Here is an 18,318-nt window from a genome sequence, read left to right as displayed (position 1 = left end):
TATCTGATTCCTGGAACCAAAGGGTGGAATGCGCAGTGATTTATAGAATATGCACATTTAAACTCTTTGTTGGAAAGGGAAAATAGAAAAAGGATAGTAGGCACCATGTGTGGAATTACTGAGAGAAAAAAAAAATACAACATAGCTCCAGGATAAAATAGGCAGAGAAAGATACCTCAGGCCTAAATCCTGGGTGGATAAATAGGCCTGAAGAGAGAGATATAGCCCATTGGATGGCAGATCATCTGAATTCCTGGTGAAAGAGTAGTCTAAGGGGGTGAATAAAAAAGTTGCCATATAGGAATATTGTATTAATTTGCCAGCTGTCAGAATGCAATATGCCAGATCTGGAACAGATTTTAAAGAGGGGAATTTAATACATTATAAGTTTACTGTTCTAAGCCTATAAAAATGTCCAAACTAAGGCATCCAAAGAAAGATACCTTAATTCAAGGAAGTTTGATGGGTCAGGAGCACCTCTGTCAGCTGGGTAGTCATGTGGCTGGCAACTCTGGTGCCTTGCTCCTGGGGTCCATCACTTCCAGCCTCTGTTCCTGTGGGGGTTCCTCACTTTCATCTCTTGGCTTCCCTTGGCTCTCCAGGTTCTAGTTTGCTTAACATCTGATAGTGATATCTTCTGGGCTCCAAGCATCTCCTAACATCCATATCTCTGTTCTCCAAGTGCTGGTATCTGTATCAGCTCTGGGTTCTGAAGTTTCTGTAAGCTCTTCCACTTTTGAGGTTTCTCCAAAATATTTCCTCTTTTAAAGGATTCCAATAAACTAATCAAGATGCATCTAATCAAAGTATTATACCCACAAACGAGTATGCCAACTCTGTGTGGAGATAATCTAATAAAAAGTTTCTGCCCTACAGTATTGAAGTAGAATTTAAAAATATGGCTGCACCCACAAGATTGGATAAGGATTAAAACAGCCTTTTCTGGGGTACATAATACTTTCAAACTGGCACAGATACATAAACATTTAATAAATTTCAGCCTATCTTGTTTAGATATCTCTAATTTCATGTAATAATGTTATCCTCCTTCAAAAGTTCAATTCCTTTCATTACATTAAATTAAAAACCAACCTCTTTGCCCAAAACATGTGCTCATTCATCATCATTTGCCTTTTGCCATAGCTTTGGTCAATCCCTGTGATTCAACCACATCGCCCTTCTCTCTTTTCCTCAACAGTACTATAATCCATCTTTCCTCAGGGTTATGGTACAGGTTTTCTGGCTGCCAGACTCTTCTCACCTCCATTACCTGCATGATTCCAAGCATCTATAGATTTCAGTTACATTTTCAATTCCTAAAGAAAGTCTTTCTTGAACTTTTAAAAGGCCAAATCCTACTTTGCATATGCTTTCATAGGAACACTTGCACTTAAGTTGCAATTATATTGTTTTAAGTTGGGGTCCTGAGAAATAGAGCTTGAAGTGGGTATCGATTCTTGTTCAAGTAATGTTTTGGAGGCAATGAAAGTGAGGGAGACAGGATAGGGAAGGGATTTTAAAAAAACTAAGTAAAACTACAGATTCAGCTAGAGAGGAGCTTCAGGTTGTTCTGAAGCTCTGAACTAGACATTCCACCACAGTGATATCCTTTCTTCTGGAAAAGGGGCAACCCTTTGCTACCGGCTCTGAGTTACATTTAACTGTTAGCTGAAGGATGACTGAGATGTTCTGTTGTGAATTCCTGGGCTCATTTGCTCTGGTTTGTCCAGTCCAGGGGCACAGTTTTCTGCAATGTGTAGTTATTGGCACAGAGGGACAGTTGCACCAACAGGTAAAGGTGCTCTAGGCAGGGCACAATAGCATTCATTGTATGTCTATTTGGCCTTTCCTTGGGGCATGACTATCTTTCAAAATCTACAAATACTACAAGCTCAATGAAAGGAAGGACAATATCTGTTGTTATTTGTCATTGCATTCCCTGCACAAACCACTTATCATGGTAATAGGCCCTCAAGATTACTAATAAAAAGGACAGATCAAATATAGCCTTGGTATGGGAAGTTTATGAAAACAGAAAATTGTAGGAAATCAAGTATTAAATTTTATAAAAGTCTTATAAGATGACTGATCCAGAGAAAAATCACTGCCTAGAAACTCAATAACAAACAAATCACATCCTCTTTTCCAAATTAATATATTTAATCACAGAACCTCATAGCTGAAAGTTGCATTAGAGATATTGAATCCAATTCCCCAGACAATGCTTTATATTTCTGTACTGTGTCTATGTTATAAATAAATGTCTCCCTGCCTGAACTCTTCTAGTGATGGGATGCCCAATTATTTAATAAGAATAATTGTTAGAAAAATATTATATTTTGTTCTACATCCTAGTAACAAATGAAATCCAATCTCTGAAAGGTTGAGAGTTCTTTTATGTTACTGTATCTGTAATCCATAGAGCAAATAATTACTAAATCTTGTAGTGAGCTTTATTTCTGTGCAAAACTCTGAATTTTATCTTATCTCAATATAACTTGATATTTAACAAATGCCTTATCAGCCTGTACATATCAGAAAGAGCAAATGTAACATTTAAGTGATAATTTAACCAAATAGTTAGAAATCTTTAGGCATGTGCAATTGTCCCTGGATAGAGGTGTAAAATTATCTATCATTCAGGATGGAAGGATAGTGCAAATATACCTCTTACTGCCCTCCCTTACAAATATGACCTGTTGCTAATAAGTTATGACATTCCCTGCTTCACCCAGATATATTAAGAGATCCTTCCCATAATAGTATGTCACTTGACCACTAGTAATCATCACTGAGAATTGTGATGGATCTATGTATAATCTCCACTGAAGGAAAAGAATATAAAATACCACTCTACTCTGCTTCTATCCATTATAAGGTGTGTTTAAATCTTCTCTGGGCTGTGGGTCCTTCAAATGCCAAATGAAGAAATTGGATGTGTTCCTTCAGACATCTTTAACAAAAGAAAAAGACAGCTTCCCTACCACCACCACCAAAATATTTATAATAGTGAAATAATAATGATAACATTTAAAATCAAACAAATGAACAAAAAACCTGAGCGCTCCAAAGTTCCACATCTGCTATCATTGTCCAGAAATCTAGAAGGGGCTACACATACCTCACTCCTTTGATGTGTGCAGTGTTGTTTATTTATTTGTTTCCATTAAAACATGCAAATCACAAAAGAAAGTAATTCCCCAGGGCAAAAGAAGGAGTCTAGGAAGTAAAAAAGAGAGACTAAGTAAATATAATAACTGAATACTCCAGGTTAGACTTTTTGTTAGTAATACTGCCTAGAAGATAAGAGTACAAAAGTTGATGATGGTTTATTTACTTCCTGTTTTTTTCTCCAAATTAATAGATGAATAAATTATATCAGGCTATTCAGATAAATGAAGCCATGATTTATGACCACCCCTACATATTTTTAAGTATGATGAAAGAGAACTTCCACAGTGTTTTATTTGTTTGTTTCATGATATTTCCATAATACTATTCAAGTGTAATTGTGTCCAGTTTGAATTCTTTAGAGTGATCCCATAACATGGTAAAAGATTTAAAAATTTCAGAACGGAGTTCATTATAGTTTATTTCAGTTTTTATCAGTATTATCAAATACTTGAAAAAACAATGGGTTTGCAGGTTTTCCTCTCCTAGATAAAGCAATGTCTTAGTTTATGATGCTAATATACTAGGTAGTATTGTTCTCTAAACATTTTTTCCTCTACAAGGTATCTCAATATCTGGAGCTTCCTTCCTAATCCATTATATCCATGGTCCAGATTAGTTTCATAAATTGCTAAAAATGCATTCTTACCTATTTCCTAATCTCATAGCTATGCAGCTAAAACTTTTCATAGGTTCTTCAGCAAAATAACTGGGGAGTGAACAATGTTCCTTTTACATATCAGGCATTAAGAGTGTTTGGTTATCCATGGTTTTCAACAAGCTTAATTTCTCACATTGTCATAGAGTGTTTTAAAAATTGACTGCATTTTCCATTATTTTGACATTGAATCATTACTGTTTTTTAGGCAGGTAAGATTCTTCCATCTGCTTGGAAGAAGAAACAGAATTTCATAAAAGTCAAGCAAATGCTTAGGGGTGTAATGGTATTAAATGTTAGAGTATGAACACTTGTCCTCCAAAACCCAGCATGATACTATTATGACTAAGACATAAGCTTTTCCACAGTAGATATTTAAAAAATCCAAATACTTTATTGGAGGAGTCATGAACAAATGAGAATGCCATTTAGCATTCTGTTGAAATTTCAAGAACAAACAGAAATCAACAGAATTGGGAAAGTATCATATGATGCTCACTCACCATCCACTCATTTCCTCTCTTTTATCTGCCTTTCATGGGGAAGGGGATTTCACCTTCATGATTTTCTATTAGAGGTTTTCTATGGCATTTCTGTTGTTGTTCCCATTTTTAAATTCCAATGATCACCATAACTGCTCCTATCATTCCTACTGTTTTTCCTACATCAAGAAATTTGGAAAAAGAGAAAAAAATAGATTGGGGACTATCTGAGAACTCCTTGTTTCTTTTCTTTTTCATCTTCAAATTGCTTAAAACCTTTGTTGTATCTTCTATAAAAAGGGTAATAATAATAATACCTTCTTTGAAAAATCAGTACTCAAATTAATTGAGAAAATATATTTAGAGGGCCTACAATATTATATAGAACAAATTCTAAATTCAGCAAATTTTATTACCTTCTGTGACCTTTCATATAAAGTATATTAAACACAGAAATATCAGGTGCTTTTTTTTTAATTCTACAATATAGGGTTGCTTACATTTCAAATCTGGCCAGTTTCCCTTATGCAAGTCAACTTCATGATACTTTTCTATTTTTAAAATTTAACTAACTTACTCATTCATTCATTTGTTCATGTCTATTTACTTATTCATTCAATGAACACTTTTAAGCTGTTGCTCACTTTCCATAGCTCAGGGATTCAAATTTTGAGTAGGACAAAACTAAGAACTCACACTCCATTGGGAGATCCAATAATATACATTTATAAACACTCACAGGTTTTTACACTGTTTTATTCCACAAAGGTACATACTATATAGGTGCAAAGATTTTAAAAACTTTTTTGTTGTCCATTAAAATAAATCAAGACTTTTTAAAAGAGAAGAGTAAGTGAAATGTGGTCTCTTATCCAGCCTGTTCAAGTCCTCCAGGCACTAGCTGCCTAGCTCAGGGGTCCTAGCTATTGAGTGCTGTTACCTTGCAGTGGGAACTCAGAAAGGAATGTTTCAGTTTGTTAAAGCAGCCAGAATGCAACACACCAGAAATGGACTGGCATTTACAAAAGGGATTTATTAGATTACAAACGTAAAAAGTTCTAAGGTCATGAAAATATCCAAATTAAGGCATCAACGAGGTGATACCTGGACCCCAAAGAAAGGTCTCCAGCATCTGGAACACCTCTGTTAGCTGGGAAGTCACATGGCTGGTGTCTGCTGGTCCTTATTCCCAGTTCATTATCTTCAGTTTCCGATTCCATTGGCTTTCTGTCTGTGTCTTATGGGTCTTCTCTGAGCCTATCCAGGGAATTTCACTCTCTAAGCATCTGTAAGTCTTCTTTTAACTTCTCTGGGGCAAATTCTAGCTTTCATCTCTTTACATCTCTCAGGTCGTTTCCTGTCTCCAAGCATCTCTGTTTTCTCCAAACTATCTCCCTTTTAAAGGACTCCTTTAACCAGATTAAGACCTGATTTAATGAGTGAGGTTACATCTCCATGGAAACCACCTAATCAAATATCCCACCCAACAATAGGTCTGCCCCCAAGAGATTTGATTAGAAGAACATGGCTTTTCTGTGGTACATAACAGTTTCAAACCAGCACAAGGAAGAAACTAGAATCATTTGATCTCAAAAACACATCCTACCTCTTATTTGCAACCCTGGAATTGTCAGTAAATTCTTTCATAACCTTTTGTCCATTTGGGTTGTATTATCACCTTAGAGAATAAAATGTCTATTTTCTTTTCATCAAGAATTAGTTTTTAAAACTAATTTCAGTTTGAAAAGATTTTTGAAGCAATGATTATCCAAAGAGAATATAAAGGTAATTACCAAAAAATATAACCAAAGTGAACATGACAATTACTCTATCAAACAACTTAAACTCTCCATAAGAAATAAGACATATTTTTGATAGAACAAATTAATCTAAATGGGGGGCACTTTTATTATAAGTAATTGTGTAAATTAGTCTTTCTTCATTGAATTTTGGAAAAATTTGTCAGATACTTGATACTTTTGTTATATAAGCAATTTCCATTTTTCCTACATTTCTGAAGAAAGTCCATGGTAAAACAAAGTATGATGTAGTTTAATTTTAAATACAAAATTTAGGTTTTCTCAACTATATAAACATACTTTTAAAAACTAGGACCATAACTCAGAACTCGACCCTGCAGATTTCATTTTTGTGGGAATAATATTTGATTTCATTTCTTTAATTGCCCTAGCAAATGGGTTGTTCTCCTTTACTGAGGTGTATAACAGGGATGTATTCCCACCAATCCACTATTTTAAGATATTCATTATAAATAAAAAATAACGACTTGTTGAGGAGTGCTTTGAAAACTTAAAAAAAAATAAATAATGCAATGCTGGTTCTCCCTACACCTCCTCCAAGTGTCTTGTGTATCATGATCAGTTAAGGTATCCTGAGACCTCAGGAGTTATTGTGCACTCAGCATCTTCTCCTATATGTTTTTTTGTTTTGTTTTGTTTTTCCCTAATAGTTTATAAGCTACAGATTCTTTCAGGATACCTGTAGAATTTCATCCCAATATCTAGAATCCTCATTGTGTATTTTATTTTTACTTATTTATTTTATTAGAGAAGTTGTGGGTTACAGAACAATCATGCACAAAATACAGGATTCCCACCCTCCCTAGCTTGCACTCACTTTCATCTCCAAGGTAAAAGGCATAACCTCTCTCTTCCACCTCCAATATTTTCTGTGCTCTTTTGTACATCTACAACCATATCCAGTTACTCATCCTCCATCATATCTATATTTGTTTCAACCTGACACACCTGTAAGCAATTTAAAAATTGTCATTTTCAATCGTTTGAGTAGGGAAACATTTGTTATTTTAGAACATAGAGTCTGTAGTAACTGTAAAAGTACTGGAGAGCTGAAAATATACCAACTGAAAAACTCAGCAATCCTAGTCCTAAATAATCCCACTCCCAAGTACTCATTCAAAGAAAACTCATAAATAAATTCACAAAAACACATATACCAGAATATTTATAGTAGCACCATTCGTAATCACCAAAAGCTGGAAACTACCCATTTGCCCATAAACAAAAAAATGGACAGATATGTCATATTGTGTTTATGCCTTAGAACACTATACAGCAGTAAAAACAAACAACTACATAGTTACAGATTGGTATTAGAAGTGCTTTTTAGATCAACACTGCATGGGGAAAAAGTAGGATTAAGCAGAAGGGAAACCAAACTGTGTGCCAGTCCCAGCAGGGTTTTCCATCAACACTACAAAGAGATTTGAAAAAGGGATGGCACTTCAGAGGCTCTTGGAACTGAGAGAAGAGGGCCAGGTTTCTGTACTCCTATGTGGATCAGCCATTGGATGTAGCACACTTTGGAGAGTAGCCAAAACCTTAGGTGAAAATAGCTCTCCCACCTAAGTCATGTTCAGAAAGAAGCTAACAGTTGAGGGCTATCTGCTGACCACATTCCCATCAGCGAGGGTTCTGTTCTCCCAAAGGGCATTTTGAGTGATACATCATAATGTCCACGATATTTACGTAACAATGTGAAGACATCTCACAAATATAATGTTGAGTGAAAGGCCTAAGGAACAAAGGAAAAAAGAATACTATATAATTTCATTTATATGAAAGACATAAACAGGCAAAGTTATTGTATAGCATTAGAATTCAGGACAGTGCATACTTTTGGAAGCCAGTGAATGGAAGGGATGACTTTTCATATCCCCTTTCATGATCTGGACCTGCTCACATGTTCAGTCATTATGTGAATATTATTTGAGTTACACAGTTTTAGTAACTGTTCTGGTGTATATCTACTGAGGTGAAGGTGGGGCTAATTTCAACTGTGTGGCAGGAAAGTCTGCCCTTTTTAATCTATTGATCTATCAATTTAGCTATCATCAATCTGAAATGTGTGTATTGGGGTGGGAAATTTCTTTAAATTCTATTTTTCAGTGACACATTTATTTTTGACTTTAATATTTGCAATGCTTTCTGCACTTTCTGCATTTTCCATTCTTAGTTGCAGCCAAACCAAACTTTCTACTCAGCATAGTATTAGAGTCTAAATTTCTACTCAGCATAGTATTAGAGTCTAAATTAGGTCAATATCACAACTGAGAAAAATTACATGAAATAGAAGTGCTGGGTCAGATTGGAAAGAAAATCTCCAAAACTCTGAAACACATTCATCATTAAAGTCCTGTTAAGGATTAAATATGTTAAAGAGATAATTTGGTATGTTTGAGGGAAGAAAATAAAATTTCAGCTCTGTTTTCATTGATTCAGGAAATCATAATATATGTGAGTGATTTTACACACACATACATTTATATGACCTGTAAATACTGGAGAATCAAAGATGAAAAAGATTTAGAGTTTCGGCCCTTGAACTGCTCTTATTCCAATGGGAATGATAGGTAGGTAGGTAAAGAGATAATTAACATACCACAGAGTATTATCTTAATCTGATATGTACTGACCCTTGAGTGGAAAAGGGACTACAGCTGACACCTGTGTTTACATCAAAATATCATATTAGCTTTCTAAGAGATCATGCCATACTGTGAGCCCATCATCTCTCTAGGACATAAGCACTTTGCCTTGTCTGCCAACACCCCCAGCTGGACAGACACACATGCAAATGCACATACCCCATGGTGAAAATGGATTTGGAAAAAATTGGTTCAAATATCAAAACAATTGATTTATATAACTAATAGTAGACATAAATGGTAATTAAAGATACTAAAATATTTTACCTCTAAGTTTTCTACTACTAATATTCTTGCCTAAGCTCTTATTCATATATCTTAGTTATCTAAGTCCTATATATAATACAATATTTGATCATATCTGAAAGGACAAATTCTGTCTACCAACAATCTTCTTACCAATACCCAGGGTGAATTCAGCTAGTGACCCAAAAACTCTTGGTTAGACCAAACGCACTTGCAAAATCCTTCTTAACTCAATATTTCAGTCATGTACAACAAATGGATCAGTTTTGGCCCATAGTATTCCACCTTTGGACTGTTGCTTTAAAATCCTGGATAAGGGAATGCAAAGGCCACCTTCAGGAGTTGAGCATGGACTTGAGAATAAATTATAAGTGGACTATAAAATAGGCATATTTTTCCCATGGTAGAAATAAAACATTTTTGAGTCCAGAATTTGGGGAACATTTGTTATTGTGGGGCATGCATTCTGCAAGCACTGACTATGGTGTCCTTTGCCATTTTCCATGCCTCCTCTGTGTGTCCAACACTGGGCCAGCTCCTGGGGAGATGGAGATAAATACCTCTGAAGACCTCACAGTGTCAAGAATGAGACATGAAAACAAATAATTGTCACACAGTGTTATCACTACTAGGGTATCGGCAGGTATGTGGTATTATGGGGACACTAACGAATATTTTGTTGGAATTATTGTAGGATGTTTTAGGGAAGTGGCCCCTGGGCTATGTCTTAAAAGTCTTAGGGGTCAGACAGGAACTGGGAGAAGGGAATATAAACTGTCCCCAGAGGCAAAAGGAAGGAAATGGACAGTCAACCCCCCAGGATAACCCTAATATAGATACTCGTTTGAGCTGACAGATTTAAATTCAGGATAAAACTTGAGAAAAAGTCTGCACTACTTAAATCTCAGATTTCATGTTAACTTGTATTCCAACTTCCTTCTCTTGGACAAGTTGTCTTTTTGCAGTTGCTGAAAAATTACATTCTACAGCTTTCTTACACCAGTATTGACAAATGGTTAAATGGAAAGGGAGGTCAAAAAAAGAAAATCAATGCAATTTTACACTGCCCTCATTACTAGGTCAACCCTGTCTTCTCTGTGCATAATCAAGCTGGTTTCCTTGCTCTGAGTAAGGCTTTTAAAAGGTTGCTTGCTGGCTGAGTTTAGGGAAAGAAAAAATAATCTTCAAAATCCATATACAATAAAAAAGGGAAGCAAAATCTCATATGCTACAATTATGATTTTATTTTATTTTTTTTTTTAGTCATATTTTTTTTTATTAATTAAAAAAAGAATTAACAAAACAATTAGAAATCATTCCAATCTACATGTACAATCAGTAATTCTTATAACATCACATAGTTGCATATTCATCATTTCTTAGTACATTTGCATCGATTTAGAAAAAGAAATAAAAAGACAACAGAATAAGAATTAAAACAATAATAGAAAGAAAAAAACCAAAAAAAACAAAAACAAAAAACCTATACCTCACATGCAGCTTCATTCAGTGTTTTAACATAATTGCATTACAATTGGGTAGTATTGTGCTGTCCATTTCTGAGTTTTTATATCCAGTCCCGTTGTACAGTCTGTATCCCTTCATCTCCAATTATCCCTTCTCTTTTTTTTTTTTAATTAACGGAAAAAAAGAAATTAACCCAACATTTAGAGATCATACCATTCTACACATGCAATCATTAATTCTTAACATCATCACATAGATGCATGATCATCATTTCTTAGTACATTTGCATTGGTTTAGAAGAACTAGCAACATAACCGAAAAAGATATAGAATGTTAATATAGAGAAAAAAAATAAAAGTAATAATAGTAAAATCAAAACAAAACAAAACAAAACAAAAACCTATAGCTCAGATGCAGTTTCATTCAGTGTTTAACATGATTACTTTACAATTAGGTATTATGTGCTGTCCATTTTTGAGTTTTTGTATCTAGTCCTGTTGCACAGTCTGTATCCCTTCAGCTTCAATTACCCATTGTCTTACCCTGTTTCTAACTCCTGCTGAACTCTGTTACCAATGACATATTTCAAGTTTATTCTCGAATGTCCGTTCACATCAGTGGGACCATACAGTATTTGTCCTTTAGTTTTTGGCTGGATTCACTCAGCATAATATTCTCTAGGTCCATCCATGTTATTACATGGTTCATAAGTTTATCTTGTCTTAAAGCTGCATAATATTCCATCGTATGTATATACCACAGTTTGTTTAGCCACTCTTCTGTTGATGGAGATTTTGGCTGTTTCCATCTTTTGCAATTGTAAATAATGCTGCTATAAACATTGGTGTGCAAATGTCCGTTTGTGTCTTTGCCCTTAAGTCCTTTGAGTAGATACCTAGCAATGGTATTGCTGGGTCGTATGGCAATTCTATATTCAGCTTTTTGAGGAACCGCCAAACTGCCTTCCACAGTGGTTGCACCCTTTGACATTCCCACCAACAGTGGATAAGTGTGCCTCTTTCTCCGCATCCTCTCCAGCACTTGTCATTTTCTGTTTTGTTGATACTGGCCATTCTGGTGGTGTGAGATGATATCTCATTGTGGTTTTGATTTGCATTTCTCTAATGGCCAGGGACATTGAGCATCTCTTCATGTGCCTCTTGGCCATCCGTATTTCCTCTTCTGATAGGTGTCTGTTCAAGTCTTTTTCCCATTTTGTAATTGGGTTGGCTGTCTTTTTGTTGTTGAGATGAACAATCTCTTTATAAATTCTGGATACTAGACCTTTATCTGATATATCATTTCCAAATATTGTCTCCCATTGTGAGGCTGTCTTTCTACTTTCTTGATGAAGTTCTTTGATGCACAAAAGTGTTTAATTTTGAGGAGTTCCCATTTATTTATTTCCTTCTTCAGTGCTCTTGCTTTAGGTTTAAGGTCCATAAAACCGCCTCCAGTTGTAAGATCCATAAGATATCTCCCAACATTTTCCTCTAACTGTTTTATGGTCTTAGACCTAATGTTTAGATCTTTGATCCATTTTGGGTTAACTTTTGTATAGGGTGTGAGAGATGGGTCTTCTTTCATTCTTTTGCATATGGATATCCAGTTCTCTAGGCACCATTTATTGAAGAGACTGCTCTGTCCCAGGTGAGTTGGCTTGACTGCCTTATCAAAGATCAAATGTCCATAGATGAGAGGGTCTATATCTGAGCACTCTATTCGATTCCATTGGTCGATATATCTATCTTTATGCCAATACCATGCTGTTTTGACCACTGTGGCTTCATAATATGCCTTAAAGTCAGGCAGCGCGAGACCTCCAGCTTCGTTTTTTTCCTCAAGATGTTTTTAGCAATTCGGGGCACCCTGCCCTTCCAGATAAATTTGCTTATTGGTTTTTCTATTTCTGAAAAATAAGTTGTTGGGATTTTGATTGGTATTGCATTGAATCTGTAAATCAATTTAGGTAGGATTGACATCTTAACTATATTTAGTCTTCCAATCCATGAACACGGTTTGCCCTTCCATCTATTTAGGTCTTCTGTGATTTCTTTTAACAGTTTTTTGTAGTTTTCTTTATATAGATTTTTTGTCTCTTTAGTTAAATTTATTCCTAGGTATTTTATTCTTTTAGTTGCAATTGTAAATGGGATTCGTTTCTTGATTTCCCCCTCAGCTTGTTCATTACTAGTGTATAGAAATGCTACAGATTTTTGAATGTTGATCTTGTAACCTGCTACTTTGCTGTACTCATTTATTAGCTCTAGTAGTTTTGTTGTGGATTTTTCCGGGTTTTCGACGTATAGTATCATATCGTCTGCAAACAGTGATAGTTTTACTTCTTCCTTTCCAATTTTGATGCCTTGTATTTCTTTTTCTTGTCTAATTGCTCTGGCTGAACCTCCAACACAATGTTGAATAATAGTGGTGATAGTGGACATCCTTGTCTTGTTCCTGATCTTAGGGGGAAAGTTTTCAATTTTTCCCCATTGAGGATGATATTAGCTGTGGGTTTTTCATATATTCCCTCTATCATTTTAAGGAAGTTCCCTTGTATTCCTATCTTTTGAAGTGTTTTCAACAGGAAAGGATGTTGAATCTTGTCGAATGCCTTCTCTGCATCAATTGAGATGATCATATGATTTTTCTGCTTTGATTTGTTGATATGGTGTATTACATTAATTGATTTTCTTATGTTGAACCATCCTTGCATACCTGGGATGAATCCTACTTGGTCATGATGTATAATTCTTTTAATGTGTTGTTGGATACGATTTGCTAGAATTTTATTGAGGATTTTTGCATCTGTGTTCATTAGAGAGATTGGTCTGTAGTTTTCTTTTTTTGTAATATCTTTGCCTGGTTTTGGTATGAGGGTGATGTTGGCTTCATAGAATGAATTAGGTAGTTTTCCCTCCACTTCGATTTTTTTGAAGAGTTTGAAGAGAATTGGTACTAATTCTTTCTGGAACGTTTGGTAGAATTCACATGTGAAGCCATCTGGTCCTGGACTTTTCTTTTTAGGAAGCTTTTGAATGACTAATTCAATTTCTTTACTTGTGATTGGTTTGTTGAGGTCATCTATGTCTTCTTGAGTCAAAGTTGGTTGTTCATGTCTTTCCAGGAACCCGTCCATTTCCTCTAAATTGTTGTATTTATTAGCGTAAAGTTGTTCATAGTATCCTGTTATTACCTCCTTTATTTCTGTGAGGTCAGTAGTTATGTCTCCTCTTCCATTTCTGATCTTATTTATTTGCATCCTCTCTCTTCTTCTTTTTGTCAATCTTTCTAAGGGCCCATCAATCTTATTGATTTTCTCATAGAACCAATTTCTGGCCTTATTGATTTTCTCTATTGTTTTCATGTTTTCAATTTCATTTATTTGTGCTCTAATCTTTGTTATTTCTTTCCTTTTGCTTGCTTTGGGGTTAGCTTGCTGTCTTTCTCCAGTTCTTCCAAATGGATAGTTAATTCCTGAATTTTTGCCTTTTCTTCTTTTCTGATATAGGCATTTAGAGCAATAAATTTCCCTCTTAGCACTGCCCTTGCTGCGTCCCATAAGTTTTGATATGTTGTGTTTTCATTTTCATTCGCCTCGAGGTATTTGCTAATTTCTCTTGCAATTTCTTCTTTGACCCACTCGTTGTTTAGGAGTGTGTTGTTGAGCCTCCACGTATTTGTGAATTTTCTGGCACTCTGCCTATTATTGATTTCCAACATCATTCCTTTATGGTCCGAGAAAGTGTTGTGTAAGATTTCAATCTTTTTAAATTTGTTGAGACTTGCTTTGTGACCCAGCATATGGTCTATCTTTGAGAATGATCCATGAGCACTTGAGAAAAAGGTGTATCCTGCTGTTGTGGGATGTAATGTCCTATAAATGTCTATTAAGTCTAGTTCATTTATAGTAATATTCAGATTCTCTATTTCTTTGTTGATCCTCTGTCTAGATGTTCTGTCCCTTGATGAGAGTGGTGAGTTGAAGTCTCCAACTATTATGGTATATGAGTCTATTTCCCTTTTCAGTGTTTGCAGTATATTCCTCACGTATTTTGGGGCATTCTGATTCGGTGTGTAAATATTTATGATTGTTATGTCTTCTTGTTTAATTGTTCCTTTTATTAGTATATAGTGTCCTTCTTTGTCTCTTTTAACTGTTTTACATTTGAAGTCTAGTTTTTTGGATATTAGTATAGCCACTCCTGCTCTTTTCTGGTTGTTATTTGCATGAAATATCTTTTCCCAACCTTTCACTTTCAACCTATGTTTATCTTTGGGTCTAAGATGTGTTTCCTGTAGACAGCATATCGAAGGATCCTGTTTTTTAATCCATTCTGCCAATCTATGTCTTTTGATTGGGGAATTCAGTCCATTGACATTTAGTGTTATTACTGTTTGGATAATATTTTCCTCTAACATTTTGCCTTTTGTATTATATATATCATATCTGATTTTCCTTCTTTCTACACTCTTTTCCATATCTCTCTTCTGTCTTTTTGTATCTGACTCTAGTGCTCCCTTTAGTATTTCTTGCAGAGCTGGTCTCTTGGTCACAAATTCTTTCAGTGAGTTTTTGTCTGAGAATGTTTTAATTTCTCCCTCATTTTTGAAGGATAATTTTGCTGGATATAGGAGTCTTGGTTGGCAGTTTTTCTCTTTTAGTATTTTAAATATATCATCCCACTGTCTTCTAGCTTCCATGGTTTCTGCTGAGAAATCTACACAAAGTCTTATTGGGTTTCCCTTGTATGTAATGGATTGTTTTCTCTTGCTGCTTTCAAGATCTTCTCTTTCTCTTTGACCTCTGACATTCTAACTAGTAAGTGTCTTGGAGAACGCCTATTTGGGTCTAATCTCTTTGGGGTGCACTGCACTTCTTGGATCTGTAATTTTAGGTCTTTCATAAGAGTTGGGAAATTTTCAGTGATAATTTCTTCCATTAGTTTTTCTCCTCCTTTTCCCTTCTCTTCTCCTTCTGGGACACCCACAACACGTATATTTGTGCGGTTCATATTGTCCTTGAGTTCCCTGATACCCTGTTCAAATTTTTCCATTCTTTTCCCTATAGTTTCTGTTTCTTTTTGGAATTCAGATGTTCCATCCTCCAAATCACTAATTCTATCTTCTGTCTCTTTAAATCTATCATTGTAGCTATCCATTATTTTTTCTATGTTTGCTACTTTATCCTTCACTTCCATAAGTTCTGCGATTTGTTTTTTCAGTTTTTCTATTTCTTCTTTATGTTCAGCCCATGTCCTCTTCATGTCCTCCCTCAATTTATCGATTTCATTTTTGAAGAGGTTTTCCATTTCTGTTCATATATTCAGCATTAGTTGTCTCAGCTCTTGTGTCTCATTTGAGCTATTGGTTTGTTCCTTTGACTGAGCCATATTCTCAATCTTTTGAGCGTGGACAGTTATCTTCTGCTGCTGGCGTCTGGGCATTTATTCAGATTTCTCTTGGTGTTGGACCCAGCAAGGTTGTAATATTTTTCTGTGAAATCTCTGGGTTCTGTTTTTCTTATCCTGCCCAGTAGGTGGCGCTCGTGGCACACGTTTGTCTGCGGGTCCCACCAGTAAAAGGTGCTGTGGGACCTTAAACTTTGGAAAACTCTCGCCGTCCTGGGGGTTCGCTAGCCGAAGCGGCTTGAGCCGGCCCAGGGTCCGAACGCAGGGAGGGTGTCCGAACGCAGGGAGGGTTGCTGGTCGCCGCAGCCAGGGAAAGAGCCCGTCCGAATTTCCTAGTCGGCCCTGGGCAACAAGCGTGGGGGAGGGCGCCAGCGGCAGCGGCCCGCCCGAGAGAGTGCACGTTCCCCGGGAGTCACGGGGTCACCGTTCTCCGCGGCCTGGGGGTTTCCGATCCAATTCTTTAGTTGGTCCGGGGGCTGCGCGTGGTGTGGGTGCCAGTCGCCTTGGTTTCAGGGGACCACCTCTCCAATTCTCCCAGCCGGCCCGGGAAGGGGGAAGGGAGTAACTCCGGCCGCTTGCCACCCCGCCCGGTAAGGCCCGCGCGCCTCGGCGATCTCACCCGAGCTGCTTCTCTCAGCCAGCCAGCCATTCCAGGATGGGGTACGCTGTCTTTTTTATCTCTGCTGTGGCTTTGGGCGCTTTCTGTATTGTTTCTACTCCCCTAGTAGGTGTCCTGGAGAAGAAACTAAGATCCGCGCGTCTTACTAAGCCGCCATCTTCCAGCTATCTAAAATGATTTTATTTTTAATTAGTCATTAATACAAACCCAGGCAGGAAACGCGGATCACTGGGCCATTTACACTTAAACTGAAGAACAACAAAGCTTTGCATCTGGAGGGGTCTTTAGGGATAATCCATGTCAAACATCCTCTCTCGCTTTATTTTATAAAAATGGAAATTGGAGCACAAAAAGTCAAGTGGCTTGCCCAAGGTGACAAATTAAGCTAATGACAGAACCTGGATTCCATCCCAATAGAATGTGGTCAGAAGCCCAGGCATTTTTGTCTGCAGAGCAAAGGAGGGTAGTTTATTTTGAATTACAAACTTTTTTTTAAATGAAAGCTTTGATACCACTGTATCATTTATTTTCTGATTTGTGGCTAACTTGTGCTTGTGTGTGTGTGTGTGTGTGTGTGTTGATGGGTTATTCTATTCATCCTTTAAAATCAGTATCCCCCAACCCAGAGCTTTGCAACATTGGCTGTACATTAAGATTACCTGGGGAGCTTTTTTAAAAACAAACAAACAAACAAACAAAAAACACCACAATGTCCAGGCTCTACTCTCCAGAGATTCTAATTTAATTAGTCTAGGATGAGATTCTTGCATCTATATTAAGTTCCTGGGTGATTCTAATGCCTAGTCAGGATGGAAAGCAACTACTCTGACACAACCTCATAATCAGACTAGTTATTCACAAACCTCTTGATGTTTATGTGATATCTATACTGTTAATTATTTAACATTTTTATTTACCCTGAATAATTTTAACCTAAGAGAATTTATTATTATTATTTTTTTTCATGAGCAGGCACTGGAAATGAAAAAGAATTTATTTTTAAAATAAGTTTTGTCACTATGATGAATGGTAAGTAAATATCACCTACAACCAAAACAAAGTAAATACAATATAACCAAACTTATATTATTAAATATTATCTAGATACTATTGCTTGTCTGAGATTCTGAACCTGAACTTGGTACTTCTTTGTTAAATTCATAGATCAACAAATATTAGGAAAATGTTAGAGTGTGGAGGAGACCAAGACTTGTGGTCAAAATGGATAGATTGAAAAGGGAACACTTTTCCCACAAATGCCTGGCCTTTTACTATCTAAATTCACCTCAATTAACACCAGTGGTAAGGGGCCCATACCTGAAAGACAGAGCCTTATCCTACAGAAAGGGGATTTAGTTTTACTTCATTTCTTGCATCTGCAACCATACTCTCGCACCCACCTGGTGTTTTGGTCTTTCCTGTTTCCACTGAACTGTGAGCTATCCAGAGCTGCCTGAGATTAGTGACATCTATGCCACCTTTTACTACCTGGGGGGCTAATTCCTTTCTCTTAAGGAGCCCATGACAAAATGGGGAATAGCATCCCCCCTCCCCTCACTCCCCTTCTTCTCCAGGGTTCCCAGATGTAGCTCACCAGACTAGTCAGGTGTGTGCAAATTGCAATGCAGTTAGGTTTAGAGAATTCTAGAGAGGATTTAAATATAGGAAATGGAAAGTCAAGTTTCTCACTAAATTAGTTATTTTCTGCAATCTCCTACCTGAAGATTTTAATGAAACAGGTCTTCAAGGAGAAGCAGGTGCCCTGAAGTTACTTTCAACCTAGAAAAGGAACCGTC

The sequence above is a fragment of the Tamandua tetradactyla genome, chromosome 10 (genome assembly GCF_023851605.1).
Source record: "Tamandua tetradactyla isolate mTamTet1 chromosome 10, mTamTet1.pri, whole genome shotgun sequence".
NCBI lineage: Eukaryota > Metazoa > Chordata > Mammalia > Pilosa > Myrmecophagidae > Tamandua > Tamandua tetradactyla.
Note: the sequence above shows the minus strand (reverse complement) of the source record.